The following is a 19,294-nucleotide window of genomic DNA, read 5'->3' as shown; positions in this document are numbered from 1 at the left end:
AAATTAAACATGTGTAGTTTGAGTAAGGTAAATTGTATAATCCTTGTTGCTTTTGATTTCTAAAACTTGCCCTGTGTGTATGAGTAGTGAAAATAAAGAAAGTTTAGAATTTAGGGAAAGAATCTAGGCAATTCTTTGGTAACCTTAGCTTAAAACTACTTGTCTACCCACATTAATGTAAATCCATAGTTATCCCTTTTGACCTGCTGACATAATTCTTTGGTAGCCTAATTTAAAGCCTATTCCCCTTTTTTCTAATACCATAATTTTGATCCAAGAATCCAAGCTCTTTGGAAGGGAAAAAGTGGAGAAATGGGGGGTTAACATCATTGGGTTACTAATAATAAAACCATTGGCGCAATAAATTGAAATAAAATCTTGTGTTAGAGAAGACAAGCTTGTGGAAAGTGAAAAGAACGTCAACCACATTTTGTTTGAAGTTAGTAAAGAAAAGAAGAATTCCTCTACACAGATAAAGGAAGTAAAAGGTTAAGCTAATGAAATAACAAAATGGTAAAAATAAGGTTATGAAGTACTTACATGGGATTAATGAATGTAGTGTGTTGAAAGCGCTTGGGAACCAAGTCATTGTACATGTCCAAATTTCTACCTACACGTCCCCTAACCCACATTACAACCTGAAAAAGTTCTAAGTGATATTTAAGTCTTAGCTACCTTAATAGAACTTCTTAATACACTACGAGCAAGCTTATGGTTCATCTTGAGCAACTTGTGATTTTATTTCAGAGAGTGAGCGAATTTTGTCTAAATACCCATTGTTGTTAACAAGAAATGTAACTGCGAGAGTATGAGTCATTTTTTCGTGGTGAGAGCACATGTTTAGTGAAGAAATGGTAATTCTTCATGAATTTTAATTTAACAAACCATATGAGTTTGTTTCATTATAGAGTCCACTTTTGAGTTTATGTGGTGTTGAATTCGTCAGTTGCTTGAACAAAATTAGACATGTCTTTGTAATGCAAACTAATTATGCAATCACTATGGTTTGGTAGAATTGCTTTATATATCATGTATTTGTTATTTTAGGAATAAGATTGGAAGTTTGTTCGAGAACTAACAAAGTTGTAAGTGTGGGGTGGTGATCTTGGATACATTTATGTGCCTAATAGCACATAAAACCCATAATTCATTAGTCAAGTTGAGAGCAAATTCCTAGAGTTTAATTCATATTTTTGGATATTTGTGTATTGTTGTAACCAGCTAGCATTATTAGACACTTTCAGGGCTAATTGAGAAAGAATGGACATTCAAATCATAATCGAATTGAAAGTGGATCTCAAAGGAGAAGTTGAGAACAAAATGTGAAAAAATGCACTATAATGAATTATGTCCGCATCGCGGACTTGAGCCTAAGTGATTAAATTCCAAAACTTAGAATTTATTCGACTTAACAATATGGTGTGCGCTCGGACCATTACGCATACCTAGTTCTGGATAGAACAAATTTCTTCTGATACAAGAAATGAAAAATTGCACTAAATTGAACCATTTCCGCATCACGGACTTCAGTGCGCCTACTATAATTTCACATTTTTGGTGCTATAAATAACACCTTTACATACTTTATTAAAAAAGTAGATTAGATTGTCGGTTTTGGAATTGAAGAAGACGAAGGAAGAGCTACTTTTGATAATATTTTCTTCTTTCCTTTTATTTGAATTCAAGTTTTATATTATTAATAATTTATGTATATATGTTACACACTATGAGTAGATAAATCTCCTTGTTCTTGGGTTGTAGCCACAAGATGAAGGTTTAAATCTTATTTGCTTCAGTTCAAAATGGGTTTTGTATGTGATTACTCTTATATTCTTATTTTGATTGTTTTAATGCTTGATCACCATTAGAACAAATTTGTTGTCCATCCGGAACTCAAAAGACAGAAAGGGGATAGAACACTAGAATATAAGGAGTTGTTTGTCCTAGAGTTGTCTAGAATAATTCGTGTATAGAATGACCGTGACACATATATATACACCATGTTTGGTTACTAAACAGGATGATAGGATCAATGCATTTTTTTTGCTTCATGCTTATCCCCGCTCAATGATGTTATTAAGCTGTCAACAACAGTAGGCAATTATAGGTCGGAAGATCATAATTGTAAAATCAACCCTGTAAATCAGTAATCAAAAATCCATTGGATACCAAAGTAAATGATGTTAAACTAGAAATCTATAAATGCTATAACCCAGGGACTCTTTTTTAATTTGATAAAATTTCTCTAATATCGTTAAATCAGTTTCTCATATCATTTTTGTTATAATTATTTTGTAGATATGCATGAACTCAATGATTTGAAAAAACATGTGAATAATTTGATTTATTAAAAAGCTAATTAATGCCTAATTGCATTTCCTTATGGGTTTGATATCCGTTTCTTAAAAAGAGTCACTATATTACTTTTGAGACCACGTACACTTGCGTGTGCATTTCGATGCAACAACTAGCTGAGCTTGAAGGAAAGTTAAAAGAGGCTAAGATGAAGATGTATGATCTGGAGGAGCAGATAATGGTCTTAGTAGGTGAAGTGCTTAAAGGGAGAAGGTGAAGATGATAATTTGCAGTCGGAACTGGAAGAAAAATTGATTGAAGCTGATGTGAAGTTAGCCATGGTTCTTGAAAGAAACACTCAACTAGAAGGATATGTTATTCAGGCAAAACAAAAGCTGAAAAAATCGTTGAAATGGACTATTTCGTCTAATATGCTTGAAAATATGACAAGTTAGGAGCATAATGGTGGAAGAGGATTAGGATGCCTGAACATCAATCCTCCTTACAATCCTCACACAAAATATGTCTCGGTACCTCATAATATTTTGTGTCACCATTGTGGAAGGAATGGCTATCTGAAGGAGGAGTGTTCTTCCTAGAAGAACTCTCAAGAAAATTTCTTAAACTATCTTAAACAAAAGACAAAACAGAATAGAGGACCTGGTCCTAACTTTGCACATAAGGTTACTTTGAGAAAAAATATTTATCAATACTGGACAAACAATTTCGTGATTATGCCATTATTTGACTAATGGGGACTTCATTTGAAATGGGTTTCCAAGCTTAACAATTAATTTGTGTTGTTGGAAAGTGAGTGAAGTGTAAGCCATTATTACTTTTATATTGAAGATGTGAATAAAATACAAGACATATAAAAGGCTTCATCTCACTCAAAGGCAGGTTAATGAGAAGGTGTTTCATTTGCTTACAATTCTGCTTGACTATGATCGGGATGCATGTATATCTAATCTTATCATTGCCTTATTTATAAAACTCATTTCAGTACCTATGCAGGTATACACTCATGATAAGTAAGCTTGAATGAAAGGAGAATTGGAAAGTTGAAAAATTTGTTCTTATAACACTAAAGAGGGACCTGGTCCTGCTACAAGGTTAGTATTCCTTACATTGTTTATTAACTTATAGTGTGAACCTTTGTGATTGCCATGTGTCAGTTATCTATCATCTGACCATTGTCCAATCAATTAAAACCCAAACGTCATGACTCTTTCGAAGGGACCTGATACACCCTTTTTCTTCCTTTTATATAACCTTACCTTCTTTAAATCGAACCCTAACTTTTCCTAAGAAATTCACTCCTCTCGCACAAAAATGCATTTTTCGTCTTTTTCCTCTATATTCAAAATGTCTAACCTAATTTTGTTCACTCAGTATATTTTCAACGTCCTTCAAGATATTGATCCTACTATATTTCCTAAAATTTCTGACATTCCATCATCTTCTTCTCTACCTTTAAACCCTACTACGAATGAAGTGTTAGAGAATCATGTTCTTGATTCCCCCATTCAAGCCAGTGAACAATACTTTCCTATCATTTCCTCGACTCTAGACTTGAATATACCCCAAAACGTGTCACCTGATGAGCCTATTCAGCCAAAATCCTCCTTTGAAACTGAGTTATCATTATCTCTACCGGGTATTTCTTCGAATGAGATTAAAGAGAATTTTTTTGATAGAGATCTTCCATAAATAAAAAGAATAGAGTCCAACATTATTGCTATGAGTGAAGAGTTGGTAGTTGAAAACTTGGCTGTAGAAAGCCTTACAACCATGAAGAACAAAATTATACCTTCCTTCTCAAAATAAGAACCAAGTAATGCTAATTCTTCTTTTTGTGAGGAACTATCTCCTAGAGTGAACAAAACTCCTGAAACTGCTCCACCAATTGTAAATACCCCTGATGATGATTTCAATAAGCCCTTGGCTTAGGGTTTGAAAAGAAGAATGGTGCCAGTTTTAGGTAAAGATAACGAGAAAGTAGTGGATTCTACAGGCTTGAAACTAAAATTTCACCCCACTACAAGAAGTTATTCTCATAAATTGATGAGTGATGCCATAAAAGCAAGCAAAGATAAAACTACTGAAAGAAGGAGAAGAAGATTGAAACAAGTTTATGAGTCTGTTATACCTGAGGAAGATGTAATTTTTTAAGTATCAAAATGAGAAGATGAAGAAACTGAGTCAGACAGGTGTGAGGAAATGGTAGAAAGAAGTTCAAAGAAGATTGATTCTAAAGGTAAAAGGTCCATAAAGCCCAAAATAAGGGAAAGTTCTGCAAAAACACCAGCAAGTAGGAAGAGGAAAACAAAAGCTGAGAAGATGAAGAAAGAAAAGAAGAAAACCAAAAGAAAGAGGGAGATATCTCCTAAGCAATCTGGAGAAGGAGATACTGATGAATTATTTTCTGCATCTGATCCTGAACCTGAAAAGGGACCAGGTTCAAGCAGTAAAAGAATAAAGATTGAGAAGGAATTGTCCAAAGAAGAAAGAGTTGAAATTTTGAGAACTCAAAAGGTTCTAAATGAAAGGATATTTGACACTGATATCCTGGATAAGCCAGGAATGCACAATATGGCTGATGCTGTGGAGATTCAAGACTGGTCGTACTTGTTCAGAGATCATGTTCCTGTGCTGTATGAACAACAGGTTCGTGACTTCTACTATAATGCTGAGTTTAGAGATGACGGGTGTTTATACACCTATGTTGGAGAAATAGATGTGTGTTTAGATGAATTTGTGCTTGGTAGAATATTGAATATAAAAACTGAAGAAATCAGATCTATTTTAGGGATAGGGTGCTCTAAGACATTTATTCAATAGTGTGGAAAACTCCAAAAATTGAATACATCGGGCATTCCGAAGAAGTTTCTCAAGGGAAGATATAAACTATATTTTAAATTTGTGAACAAAGTAATGCTTCCAAGATCAGAGAAAAGAACAACGACTTTTGCCTCTGATTTATTTATCATGGAAGCCTTGAGCAACTTTGAGTTTATCAACTTACCAGCCATTATTTTGGAGCATATGTATAAGATTGTCTCTACCAAGGATGGTAAACACGGAATGGTGTATGGATATTTTCTCACTAAAGTCTTCAACCATTTTAAAGTTCCTCTTGGTGCTGGTGTAAGAGGAATTGTCAAGAAAATATTTTTTACGAACACTTTGGTTGGGTGTAATTTGTTGAGGAAGAAAATAGGGCAAGTAAGTAGGATGTCTGAATTGTTGTTCGAACAGGTGTAGTTGAAGCATGATTAGGAAGATATGACAACACTTCTACATGCTAAAGATGCTGAGATTGCAAGGCTTAAGTTATAGCTAGGCACTGCACAATCAGAGGGGCCAGGTTCTTCTGAATTACAAGCCCTCAAAGAAGAAAATGCTAGTTTGGCAGCACAAGTCGATAGTCTCAAAGAAAAAAATGCTTCTACATCATGAAAATCATGCTAATCAGATGTCTCTTCTCCTCAAATACCTTACCCAAAACCTCGTATCCACCTAGTGTTGTGTCCCTTTCTTGAACTAATCACAATGGTTTACTTTTCAGTTAGTTTGTAATGTTTTGAATATTATCCCTTAGTGGTGATGCATGAATATTTATGTTTCTCCAGTTTAATCTCCCAATTCATTGCTTTTTGGCTTGTGATTGTGTTGCCCTCAGTGACTCTGACTTTTCTATTATATTGCATACTTAGATTTTAGTTTACTATTTTTCTTTTTAATGATGTCAAAAGGGGAGTATTTTAAGATGATGATATGTTAGGGAAGAGCTTGGTGAAAGGGGCAACATTGATTTCTTTTGTGACTTTTTGGCTCAAAATCTGCTCTGATTCTGCTCTCAGGTTGTAAAGGGGAAATGTTGTAAAGGAGTTTGCCACCATCAAAAAGGGAAAAATTGGTAATGTTCTTGAAGTTGGTTTTGATGATTTGACAAACTCAGGGAACAGGTAGAGGACATGGTCTCTTTGAGAACTTCTTACTGATAACGACAACAGACAAAAAGTATATAATAGATCGTGCCAAGTCTGTAGGTCTGTGTGTACGCAGATAGGTCCCATTGCAGAAGGCTTGTAGTCTAACCAATACAAATTATCCAACACATGATATATCGGTGATATATACATTCTTTACATGATTTTCTCATCTGGCTTTTTGAATCTAAAAAGGGAATATCTATTAAAGCTCATGCTCTCAAATATTGAAAATTTGCTCTTGAAAAATACCATGGATCAGTTAGAGTTATCAGTGTTTTGTTGTTATTTTAGAGTTGTAATTTCTTGTTCTTAATCTTGTAAGGTCTACTTCCTAATATATAAAGGAAGTTAGATCAGTTCTCATTTATTATTTCCTTTGTTCATCTTGTCGAAGTAACTAGAGCTAGTTATGGAGACCACCTGAACTCTAAATCAACTAAGGGGTTAGTGATTTAGGAAGCAATACAGTTATTATTTCAAAGTCTGTAATAGAGTTGTTACAAGGAGTGGAGAAGGATTGTGAGTACAATTCCTAGATTACAATAGCTTGTAATCTGAATCTTTGCCTCAGTTGTTCTAGCGAATATTTGAGCTGAAATCCTTTGGGACAGGTCGTGGTTTTTCTCCCTTGAGCAAGGAGTTTCCATGTAAAAATCTTGTGTCTATTTTATTTTTCCGTTGTTTAAGTTTCTGCACTAATTTTTGATAAGACACCCGGTTCTTATTATTCTGGTGGAAGCATTCATTCTAACATTATTATTCTAGAAAAATCCATCAAACAATTTATGAAGTTCTTGAATTACACACTATAGAACTAACTATTGATACTGATATATTGACATAATTTGAAGAACATTATCAATCAACATATCCTTCCCTTCAAAAGATATAACGTGCTCCAGTGATATTCTATTTCATATTAGAAAGTGTAGATCTTTATTCTCTCCATTTCATGCATTTAATTATTTTATTATAGTTCAACATACATTCGAATCATTAAATTCCCTTATATATAAATAGTGTATTCTGTTTAAGCTCAAGACTTAATTTGATTTCAAACAGTTTGAGAAGAAATTGATTTATTGTAGTCCTATATTAGCTTATGGAAATGTATATAAAATAAATATTAATTAGAAGGTAACAAATTAGGATCTCCTCTTTTCTAGCTGATTTGATGAGCTTCATTCAGAACATGTAGTTCTGGAATCCTTTGATATAATTCTTTTCTTATGCATTATTCAGTTGAGGGTTAGCTCAGAATTTGTGTCCTGAGAAATCTGCATATTCTTTAGACGCGTTAAAGATAATTTAAAGTCATAAATTATTTCATATTATTCATGTGGTTTATCAATTTTTTTATTTATATAATAAAATAGGTGAAATGTTTTAGACTGTATTTTTTTATTTTCAAGAAGAATATTTGTTATCATTTAAATGTCTGATTTGCATGATAATATATAAAGTGTGATTGAAAAACTACACTTAGACAAGTTAAGGCACTGGGTGTTGATTGAGACTTGATCAAAAATTAATTTGTGATAGAACATTGGGTAAAGACAACTTAACTCTCTTAGCATGAAATTCTCAGATTAGATAACTATAATACAACCAATAAAATTGGTGGGGTGGGGGTTTTGGCCGTTGACCAATAGTTAAATTGCAAAATTAGTTATCCTACGACTTGTTTATAACCATTTTTAAAGATAGAAAATTTGCTATTATGGCTCAATCCCTTGGTGGGTCGAGACTCAAGTAAGTTTTTGGATTGGTCTAGCTGGCCAGTAATTTGTCTGGCACCTCTAGCGCATCCCTCTGCCTCACTTGATCCATTCATTTCTATGTTCTAACCTAGCTTACCCTGGTTGGACTTGGGTTGCTCTGACCCAAAGATAGGTTTATATTTAATTGAGATGCAATCAGTTTATAAAAATAAATAAATATAACTATATTTCCATAGTCTATTAATCATTTACAAATGGAAATATTTAAACATTAATATATCACCTCTATCATGATTGATCAAGCCAATCGATAACAAAGTGCCTCTAGGTAAATTGAAATCAGTAGTGCATAAAACTTCTACTCTTTCAAAATTGGGACATATTTTATAATCAACCACGTTTAAGTAATTTTCTTTAGGGCATAGTAAGTTATGTAAATTGATCATGTAAAATATGTAAACTATCAATTCTATTAATTTATAGATTCTTATCATATATCAACTGAAGTTTGACATAAAATTTGCTAATAAGTACTCATAAATGAATTGGTTGTACTACTATATTTTAAACCATATATTTATATAATTTTAATTTTTTTAAAAAAGTTTCGCCTAATTACTTGTAGTATTATTTGTTGGGATATTCGTGATGTCAAATATGATGATTAATTAGGCCTTCTTTCCCAGTAATAATTCATTAAATATTATGATTAACTAGGCCTTCTTTCCCAGTAATAATTCATTATTCATGGTTCTCCTTAATGTGCTCCCATAATATATGTTTATGCATGGTAAACCACTTTAGGTTTTCCTTTTCTTTCTCGTTACCTGTCAATATTATAGAATGATCTCGCTCCTTTCATCCTCCGTAATGTTTGTTGTTTATACCCTATAAAAGCAACCTTTTCCACTTCCATATTTCATAAGTTGTGCAGTATTTCTCTAATCAACTAGAGAAAATACTGTAATTCTCAAAGAATAATCAACATATCTTTGAACGTAAAATAACAGAATAAATTTCCAAAAAATAAATTTAAAAAATGGCACGTCAAGTGGTTGTTTTTGCTCTCCTCTTCGTTGCTTTTGTTGGGTTGGTTTCCGGTGCCAAATCACCAAGCAACTCACCATCTTCATCCCCATCATCATCTCCATCATCATTGCCATCATCATCAACATCTCCATCATCATCCCCCGCAGCTGAACCTAAGAGTAAGAGTAGTGAAAGTGCACCCACCCAATCACCCAAGTCATCATCATCATCCCCTAAGGAAAACTCACCCTCATCATCTCCTACTTCAGATTCCTCCAGCTTAGCAGAATCACCTGATGATGAGGATGTCTCATCACCCCCTTCTCCTTCAACTGACTCTACCACCACCAGTGACTCCTCTCCCACACCAAGTGCTACATTAGCTGAGGCACCCACTACAAGCAATGCCACCACCTTCAAAGTTTCATTTATGTTTATTGTTGCAGTTGTTGCTGGATTCTTTTTCTAAGATGTTAAGCTCACATATAGTCTTCCTCATTAATTATTTAAAGCTTAATCTTTGTTGAGTGATTCTTTTGTAATACATTTTGATCAAATTATTGAAATGAAATGCCTCATTTTATTTGGATAATTTAATACGTATCATTAGTTCTTCTTATAAACACACACATCTATCAATATTAGTGTATCTTTTATGTGACCAATAATTTTTACAATATGTAGGATGAAATTCATAAGCACTATACTCCCTACGTTCACTATATAACTTAATTAACCAGTTTTACATCATGAAAGTTAATTTGACTAGCCTTCAGAAATAAATTAAATTAGATAAATTTAATATGTTAAATTTTGAAATATAATTAGATATTTGAAAATTATATAAAAAATAGTATAAGTTGCAATCATTCTCATATCAATATAATGAAAAATACATCATAAAATATGGGTCAAAGTCTATATAATTTGACTCTACAAATAAAAATAAATGAAGTAAGTATATTCGGAAGCCTATCATAATAGATTTAGGTTCCCACTATCCCTTCTCCCTTCTCCTTTCTTGATCTACCTACCTAATTGAAGAAGTTTTGGAATAGCTTATCATAAATTTTGAAAGTATTTTTTGAAATATTTTTATCCAAATATTTGTTTGGCTATAGAAAATATCTAGATCTTGAGAGACTAGTTTTTATATTCAAAAATCTGCTTCAAAACTTATTTTGGGGAAAGATCTAACCATTTTTTTTTTCAATTTTAAAATTTGTCAATATATGAGATATCTCATCTCTTATCATTGTTATTATTTATTTTTTTTACACTAATGGATCATCCTAGCTAATAATTTGATGAATTGCAGTAGCTAGTAGTTGTGTTAGTAGCAGTTTTTATTAAAATAATATGTTATAATTTTAGAACAATGTATTACCTAATTTATTATCAAAATGATACTTTTGTATAACACCTCAAAAAAGTTCTACGCTAAAGTTCCAAACTATTCATCATAAGTGTATCAACTTGGATCATGTGATGTCCTACATGTTCATGTGTTAAGGTTTATTCCTAAGTGTATGAAGTATATCAAATGAGATTTAGGATTATAAGGGACCTCCAGCACAAAGTCTAGTTCATAACATTCTTATCGGCTAAGTTTTCACATGAGTTCATGCAATGATCAACTTCAAATGACTATATCCTTAAGAATATTAAGAGTTATGTGGCCCATGAACTATCAGATTAAAGGTCTATGAGTCTTTTTTACTATGCCACCAATCGTTTGTTAATCTGAATCCAAAGTAAAAAGATATAATTATTTTTCCAAAGATACTCTCAGTAGTGATTTTAGGAACTAAGTTTTACGGATTCAATCTATTGCTCGTGAATTAATCTACAGACCATAGATTGAGCTCCCAAAATGAAGATCCAAAACTTAATTTTTAAGCCTGATTTTCATGAACCCAAATTTATTGGTCTTGGATCAATCTACATATAATAGATTGAGGTCGTAGAATTAACTTTAGAGACTTAAAATTTCATCTCAAACTTGACGATGGGATCTACGTCCTGTAGATTAAACTACGGTCTGTAGACGGCTCTCGTGGACTATTTTGACAGTTTTTAAGGTCACTTTGGCCCTTTTAAACACTTTTAACTCCTAAACCACGATATTTTGGCCGATTCTAATTGGGATTAGAGGGAAATAAGTTGACTAATATTACCCCTCTTACGCTTAACACTTAGAATTATCAAACAATACAATTCTAACTTCTCTCAAGCAAGAAATATGGTTCCTCATTTTCAAACTTCAAATTCAACAATTCCATCAAGAATTTTCTTTGCAAATTTAGTCCTTTAATTAATGTTTTCTACTGAAGTTAGGGTTCTGATGAAAAGTAGGATTTTCATCATATTTCTATTTTTTTTCATGGATAGCTTTGATTAATGTTTTACCTACAATTTTATTCTTTAGAATAGTTATTTTAATGAACCCTATGGATATAGATAATTCATGTCTCAGGATTATGTTGTTTTAGATTGCATGTCTCCTTCAACATACAAAAAATTGTTATGACTAGCTTTAACTCAGTTTATCAGTTCCTCATGTTAAAGGATACTTTCAGATAAAGTGCTATCATTTATTATCATATTTTTTAGTATTATTGAGCTATCCACTATTATAATTAGTATGGTTAGGAGTATTACTTAGCAGCGATCGGACATATGGATAAAGGCTCACTCATCTGTTAGGATTGAGACCTTTAGTAGTAATTTGTAAATTCCATAACAATGTGCCATCATATGTTGAAGGGTCACCTATCAGACTAGGAATGACACCTTATTCTTTTTGGACATCAACTTAGTAGATCTACGTCAAACTATGTTCGTACTTTGGCAAGGTGGAGAGCGGCCTCACAACTCAGATGCAGGTTGAACTCCATTTAGGTCAGATGGAGTATTTTGTTAGTAGTATCTTCCAAATTTAGTCTAAGATATTACATGACCTTGAATTTTAGTTTACTCAACACAATATTGATTAGTTACATACTAATACTTGGTCATTCTATTGGCTTATTTATTCTAGTTCTACATTCAGTTAAACATCTCATATTTATCATGTTCAACTTATTAGATTTTTGTGCCTATTTCACATACTCAGTAGATTCTAAGTACTGACACATGCTCTCTTGCGCTACGTTATTTTATAATATAAGTTCAGATGCTCAGTATCCAGCTTGCAGTTAGTACTGTTCTGTATCATCTTGGTAGTGAAATTTAGTGAGTCCTAATCTTTCATGGATAAGAACTATTATTATTTCTTTATTTTAGTCTTTCTGTTTTAGACAATTAGAGTTTGCTGGGGGCTTGTCCCAGAAACTCATCTTAGAATAAGCTTTTAGACAGTAGTTTCAAATTTATGGTTTTTTCAAACAAATTTTATTTTGACTATTCAGTTGTTTTAGATTTACTCAGTATTAGCTTCCCTTCAGAAATTTGTCATTTTTATATAAATCTTAGTGTCATGCAAGACTGTGGTCGGCTTGGGGTCATTTTTGGCTCTAAGCATCGTGTTATGACTAGGGGTAGTCTCGAGTCATGACAAACTTGGTATTAGAGCATCATATTTAAAGTGTCGTAGGTTATTTGAGAGTCGTGTTAAGTGGAGACTTTCTCATGGGTGTGAAAAATACCTTATTTATGAATGAGAGGCTATGAAATGTGTTGGGAAATACTTCCCTTTCATACTCTTATGTGTTGTGATAGAGTTCAACTCTATTTAACCTACTTGGCTACTTTTAATCCATGCTCTACGCATTTACAAAGATTGAAACTAGTAAATACCACCAGCTCTAACAACCCTCTAAATGAACAAGACTCTTATGTTGAGTTGAGGTATGCTTCTCAGGTGCTAGCTCAGGCCATGAAAGCTCATATCAATCAGTAAGTTATGGCCCGTATTAACCCAAATGGGAATATAGAAGCAACAAGAGTTTGGGATTTAACTCTGATGAATTTTTTTGATTGTTATTGTTCCTAGGTAAAGGAGAACTCGCAAGAATTCATTGATGACATCCAGAAGGTTACACAAATTATATGTGCCACCTTAGTGGAGAGAACAAACTTAGTTTCTTATCAGTTGAAAGGGAGTAGCCCAGACTTTGTTCAAGTAGTGGAAGGATAATAGGGGTTTTGATGCAGGCCTAGTGGACTGGGATAAGTTCGGGGCTATATTCCTAGAAAGGTTCTTTCCACTTGATTTAAGGGAAGCCAAGGTTCAAAATTTATCAATCTAAAGCAAGGTAATATGATGGTGAAGGAGTTTACTCTAAAGTTTACTTAGCTCTCTAACTATGCTACATTAATGTTGGCTAATTCTAGGGCCTGTATGAGTAAGTTTGTTTCTGGTGTTTTCGAGATTGTTGTCAAAGAATGCAGGACCGCTATGTTGATTGAGGAGATGAAAATCTCCATATTGATGACTCATGCTCAATAGATTAAAGAAGATAAGGTTAAGAAAAATGAGAGGGAGAGTAAGAAGGCTTGAACATGAAGTGTAGAATATTTTCAACAGAAATCAAGCGGTTACAATCATTCTCAATGTTGTCAAATGTTTTAAGATTCAATCCCATTCTTTGCTAATACCCCAGTAACTAATTTCAGATAAGAGAATAGTAATAGAGAAATAATCTCTAAGTCCCATGGCACCATCACTTGTGGTCGTACTTTTTAGTTTATAATAAGTACGGTAAAAACCACCCCGGATATTGTATGGCTTGAAGTGGTGGCTATTTTTGATGGTAAGCCAGGTCACAAATTGAGGGAGTATCTAGTGCCCTCAATAAGGAGCAAGGATGTTCGCCAGTACACTCAGACCAATCTTTCAGCAGCTTCAGTAGGTCTCCTAAATCAATAGGGTGCCTTATCTAGTGTAGGAGGCCATCAGCACTAGAATAGGTTCTATGCATTGCAAACTCGACAAAATCAGGAAGATTCTTCTGATGTAGTCACTGGTATATTATGATTCTTTCCTCTTGATGTTTGTGCATTACTAGATCTAGGAGCAACACTTTTTTCATGACTCCTAATCTTGTAGTGAATTTTGATATCAGTCCCAAAATCTTATCAGAACCCTTCTCAATCTCTACTCCTGTTTGTGAGTTAGTCTTAGCTAAATGAGTATACAAAAATTATGTAGTCTAAATTTTTTAGACAGTCACCACAATCGACCTAGTAGAGTTAGACATGCTTGATTTCAATATTATGCACTAATTACTCTTGTTATGACTTATTCAATCGTAGAATTAGAGTCATTAAATTCTAATTTTCCATTGAATAATTCATAAAATTGAAGTTTAGTACTTCAGCAGTCAAACTTGGATGTATTTTGGGGTTATTTTCCATTTTTTGGCTACCCAAAACCCTAGATATCATTCCCTCTCCTTCCCAAATCATCTCCTACAAGATTCCTCTCAACTAAAAGATTTCATGGCTCCTCATTGAAGACCAAGCATTAAGATTTCTTCACGCTTCTCAAGACTTCTTCAATCTCTCTTCAATCTTTACTCTAAGGTATGTGGGTCTTTATCCATGGGTTCTTCCACCCTATAGTCCAAAATCCTTTCAATCAAATCTCTTGATTTCAAGTAAGATTTCCTTATGGGTCATTCTAATTTCTACTTAATAGCATGAATCAATATTAAACTATTGATTATTGTTTTAGTTTGATACAAATTAACTTCAAATGCATGGATTGATGGTTTGCAAGTATTTTCTCTACTTTGCTCCTTAAAGGTTCTTGAAATTCATGGTGTATTGTTTAAAACATGATTTTCATTGATTAATTTCATAGTGTTTATGCATAATTTCATTTACATACATGTTTGAAAGTTGAAATGATATGAACCCACTTAGTTTTACTCTATTTTAACTAAATGATGACTTGAAGGTTATGGGCTCCAATTAAATATTTATGAAAGATAATGACTATGATTATGAGAGTCTTTCAATGAAAGAATGAATGTTGGTGGAAAGTTTTCTCACCTAAGTTAATGGATTCTCTATGCGATAAGGACAATTCTTGCATATTTGAATCACCAAAGGTTTTAAGGAGCTATTCTACCAAATGATGATTTGATGTCGCAAGATATATGTATGTTTATATTACTATGATATAATATTCAGTGGGATTTGACTTAGCACCAAATGGGGCTTGAGATGGGATTCGGTAAGGGAATCCTAGTAGCAACCTCTTATTTCATTAACTATGTGACACTATATGAGCCCTTGTAGTCTAGGCTAGTGGATCATCAAATGACCACCAACGTTAAAGAAGTAAGTATAGACGGAGTTCCACCCTGGAAAATAGTCTTTTTTTTCCAACATGGGGGTTATGTTGGATTCCATGTTATATCTCACATGGTCTTATTATCGGCTATAGTCATCTTTCCACATGCATGATTTAAATGCTATCTACATGATTTATCATGCACGCACTTATTTATGTACTTTACCTTATAAGTTTTCTAAATGTTTTACATTGTATTATATGCCTACATACTTAGTACATTCAAATTACAAATGCATACTCTTTTGCATATATGATATCACCATGTAGGGATTGGTGCTTCTCTTCATTCTCCTCCACGTGGCTAGTTGGGATTGCTTGAATACTACTTTTTGTGAGTTCCCAAGTTTCAGGAACAATACCCCTTTTCCTATCTAGCTTATGCTATATTAAGACCTTTAGACATCTATTATGGTACTTCTTATCTTGGGTACATTTATGTGACCAATAACAAATAAAACCCATAATTCATTAGTCAAGTTGAGAGAAAATTCCTAAAATTTGGTTCATATTGTTGCATTTTTTGTATTGTTGTAACCAACCAATGTGATTAGACACTTTCAGGGCTGATTGGGAAATAATAAACATTCAAAACATGATCAGATAGAAAGTGGAGCTCAAAGGAGAAGTTGGGAACACAATTCAAAGAAAATACACTATAAGAAACTGTGTCTGCGTCGTACACTTGTCTTCTGGGATTTAATTCCAAAACTTGGAATTTATTCGATGAAACAGTATGGTGCATGCCAGATCCATGTCGCAGACCTGGTTCTTCATAGCACAAATGTATGCCGACATAGAAAATGAAAAATTACCCTAAAATGAACCAAGTCCGTGTCATGGACTTCAGTGCATGTACTTTAATTTCACATTTTGGTGCTATAAATAGAACCTTTACATATTTTATTAAAAAGTAGATCAGATCGTCAGGTTTGAAGTGGAAGAAGACGAAAGAAGAGCTACTTTTGGTGATATTTTCTTCTTTCCTTTCATTTTGAATTCAAATTTTGATGTTATTGATGATTTATGTAAATATGATATACACTATGAGTGGCTAAATCCCCTTGTTCTTGGGTTGTAGCCAAAAGATGAAGGCTTGAATCTTGTTTGCTTTGGTTGAAAATGGGTTTATGTATGTTATTACTCTTATATTCTAGTTTTGATTGTTTTAATCCTTGATCACTATTAGAAAAAAATTGTTTTCCACCCAGAACTCAAAAGACTGAAATGGGATAGAACACTAGAATATAAATAGCATGTTTGTTCTAGAATTGTCTAGAATAATTCGTGTATAGAATGACCGTGGCACATATGTATACACCATGTTTGGTTACGAAACAAGATGATAAGATTAATGCATTTTTTTGGTGTATGCTTATCTCCACTCAACGATGTAGTTAATTTGTCAATGAGAGTAGGCAATTAGAGATCGAAGATCATAATTGTATAATCAACCTTGTAAATAAGTAATCGTAAACCCATTGAATACCAAAGTAAAGGATTTTAGATTGGAAATCTATGAGTACTAAAACCCAGAGACTTTTCTTTAAATAGATAAAATTTCTCTTATATCAATAAATCAGTTTCTCATATCATTTTTGGTATAATTATTTTGTAAATATAAATGAACTCAACTCTTTGAAAACACAAATGAATAATTTGATTCATTGAAAAGATAATTAACGCCTAATTGTATTTTCCTGTGGGTTCTAAATTTGGCTCTTTAAAAGGGTCACTATATTACTTTTGAGACCATGTACACTTGTATGTGCATCTGAAAGAAACATGTTTTTGGCACTGTTGACAGGGATATTTGTTTAAATTGGCAAGAGTTTTCTTTGCTAAGTTTCTTTATTATTTGTGTTGGCGTTAAAAACTTGATCTTAGCTATCATTTCTAGCAGGAGAACTCACGAAAGGCATACAGGTTAGAAATGGGAACATTGTAGAGCCGCTAGCTAAGCCTTAAAGATTTCTGCATCAGCAAAGAAGGAGAATAGTTGCTCTATATCCTGTACCACAAGTAAATCTGGGTGATAATAATGAAGTGCCTGTAAAGATATCTGTAGAGATGGAAGCCAGGATAGTACATGATATGGAAGTCCCACTCACAACGAATGTCACCTCCAGCATTTAGAAACCGCCAGCTGGAGGAAGATTTGAACTAAAATAAACTATGGTGCAACTGTTTCACTCTAATGGGAAGTTTACTTATTTGCCTCATGAAGATCCTTAAGTTCATATGCATAACTTCTTTGAGATTAACAACACTTATACGCCTAATGGGGTATCTCCTACTTATGTGAGGTTAACATTATTTTCCTTTTATTTGTTGGTGGAAGCTAAGAGGTGGTTGAAGTCGTAACCACCAAATATCACTTTATGAAATGATTTGGCTCGCGAGTTTCTTATCAGATTCTTCCCTTCGGGTATGACAGCTAAGTTGAGGGCTGAAATTTTAAGCCTTAAACAAAAATCTGGAGAACATTTGTAGCAATCTTGGGATAGGTTTAAATCTTTACTCATTACTTTTCTTCACCATCATCAAGCTAATGAGGTGTTGGTCATACCTTCATAAAATGGTTAGAACACAACACCAAAATTATTCTTTACTCTGCAGCAGGTGGATAGGCACTAGAAAAAACATATAATGAACTCTGCACATTCCTTAATCACATATATTATGGAAATCTTTAGTGGAATGGAGGAAACTCTAGACCTATGGTTCAAAAACAAGTAGGTATGTTAGAAGTTGATGCAGTTACAACATTGACTGCACAAATTACAGTAAATTAATACATGATGACAACGTATTTAACCACTTTAGCAAAGAGATAGCAGCAAGCTCCAATGAATATGGTTTAGCAACAACACATGTAGTGTGCAATGTGTGGTAGTAGTGAACATGTGGAAGAATACTGGGGAGCTAATTATGAGTCGGTGAATTTCGTGGCTAATGTATCTAAGGGTGGAGGTAATCAGAACTATGGAAATACCTACAACCCAAACTGGAGAAACCATCCAAATTTCTCATGTGTGGAAATCAGCAAAACCAACATCAAGGGCAGACATAATTCAGACCACAAGGGAGCGGGCAACAGTATAACAATCAAGGCCAAAATCCATATAGACCTCAAGGAGGAGGCAATCACTATAACCAGCAAGACCATGGAAACCAACAATCAAGTAGTGCAGGAAGCACGAGTGTAGAAGGCATGCTTAAAAAACACATGAATGATCAGACTGAGCTAGCTGCTGATGTTCGTCAATACCAAATCACTACTCAAAATCTAGTAACAGGTGGGATAGCTAGAAAGTGCTCAAAATTCTCGCCCGCAAGTTGGTTTACCAGGTAACACTGAGGTAAATGATATGAGTACACGAAGTGGATGAGCATTAGTTGAGCTGGCCCAACAAAGCAAAAGTAGTGAAGTCAAAGGTAAAGCTGTGAAAATTGAAGCTAATGAATCTAGTCGACCACATATGGAGCAAGAGCAAAAAATAAAACCACCTCCCCCATTCCCACAAAAAATTAAAAAGAAAAAAGAGGAGGAATATTTTGAAAAATTCATAGACATGCTTAAACAGGTACAAACTAACTTACCTTTGATTGATATATTGTAGGGCATTCCAAAATATGCCAAGTTTGTTAAAGATATTGTGGCCAATAAGAGCAAGTTAGCTGAATTTGAAACAATGGCACTCATTGAAGAGTGTAGTTCAAGAATCTTGAACAAAGTTAAGTTTCCAGCTAAACAAAAAGATTCAGGTAGTTTCACAGTAAAAGTAACTATTGGTAAGTACAATAATGCAAGAGGTCTCAGTGATGTAGTTGCTAGTATAAACTTGATGCCTAGATCGATGCTTAAGAAATTAGGTCTGAGAGCACTTAAAGAAACCACCATTTTGTTACAGTTAGCTGATCATTCTGTAGATATACCTAATGGTATCATT

This window comes from Solanum dulcamara, chromosome 7 (genome assembly GCF_947179165.1).
Source record: "Solanum dulcamara chromosome 7, daSolDulc1.2, whole genome shotgun sequence".
NCBI lineage: Eukaryota > Viridiplantae > Streptophyta > Magnoliopsida > Solanales > Solanaceae > Solanum > Solanum dulcamara.
The sequence above is the reverse complement of the archived record's forward strand: the minus strand, read 5'-3'. Positions refer to the sequence as shown.